This window comes from Olea europaea, unplaced genomic scaffold (genome assembly GCF_002742605.1).
Source record: "Olea europaea var. sylvestris unplaced genomic scaffold, O_europaea_v1 scaffold6045, whole genome shotgun sequence".
NCBI classification, from domain to species: domain Eukaryota; kingdom Viridiplantae; phylum Streptophyta; class Magnoliopsida; order Lamiales; family Oleaceae; genus Olea; species Olea europaea.
The window spans coordinates 8403-9454 of NW_019264395.1; the positions used below are offsets into that span (position 1 = coordinate 8403).

The window sequence follows — 1052 nt, forward strand, 5'->3', positions numbered from 1 at the left end:
CACCTTCACCCCAACGCCTACGCCTATCCCAAAATCTGAAATTCACCGTCACCGTCACCGCCATCTGCTACCAGTCCTTTGGTGCCAATGGCCTTGGTCAACTCTCCCACAGCAACCAGAATTCGATTTGGTAGGACCCTATTAACAACATCGACGATAAATTTGAAGGCAAAATCTAATAAGGAATCGTCGGCAAGAACTGCCACATCCTCCTCGAAATACTTTATGGTTAGTTGGCTTTTACGATGAAGATCATCGTCATCCATACAGGATAAATCATCGTGTCATCGTGAATAAGTGACATAGTATAGATCATTTCCCCATGCAAGCAGTAGGTATGGCAGCAGACTTGTGGCCTCGCCCCAGCTCATAGGCGGCGATACGTAACATCAGGCACATCCCTCTTGCCACCTGCCAACAAAGAATAGCGCATTGCTTGTTGGATCTCTAGCGGCTTCTTTATCGAAACTGCTTCATCTAATGCCTTGTTCACATTATTGGTCTTTTCAATCATGTATTCCTTGAAATTGAAGGTGGGTTGTTCCTTCTGTGTCCCAATTGTTTCTTCTTCTTTGATGATGATGGCTGATACAGTGAATGAAGAAATGGATTAGGAATTGGGGTGGGAGAGGTCGTGGTGACGGCGGATTTCCTATTTTGGGGGTTTGTGTGGGGGTGAAGGTGGGGGAGAAGAAGATTTTGTATTCCTTTTTATTTTGTTTTCTTTTTTTCATTTTTTTCATTTTTGTTGTTGTTGTTTTTTTTAATGTAAAAAAAAACTATAAAGTTATTATTTCGTCCCTTTTATAGTTGATTAATTTGTAGTCAAAGTCTATTTTGTAATCAACTAGCAGAAATATGGATGAAATCGATCTATTGAGACTTTATTTGCAACATTTTGAAAAATTGGGTCCGGCGTACAAAAATTGACAGGGTAGTCCATAGCTTAGTAGACCCAACCCAAAGCCCAATTTAGATTACATCATTTAAAAATGGGAAAAAAAAAATTCACAATTAAGAGATTAACTACCACCTATTTCAATTAGGAATAA

The 1052-nt window shown here is 39.5% G+C and overlaps 1 pseudogene; it reads right to left on the reverse strand.

The window, feature by feature from the left end:
- On the reverse strand, positions 1-692 carry LOC111389660 (annotated as a pseudogene).
- Positions 693-1052: the final 360 nt, after the last annotated feature.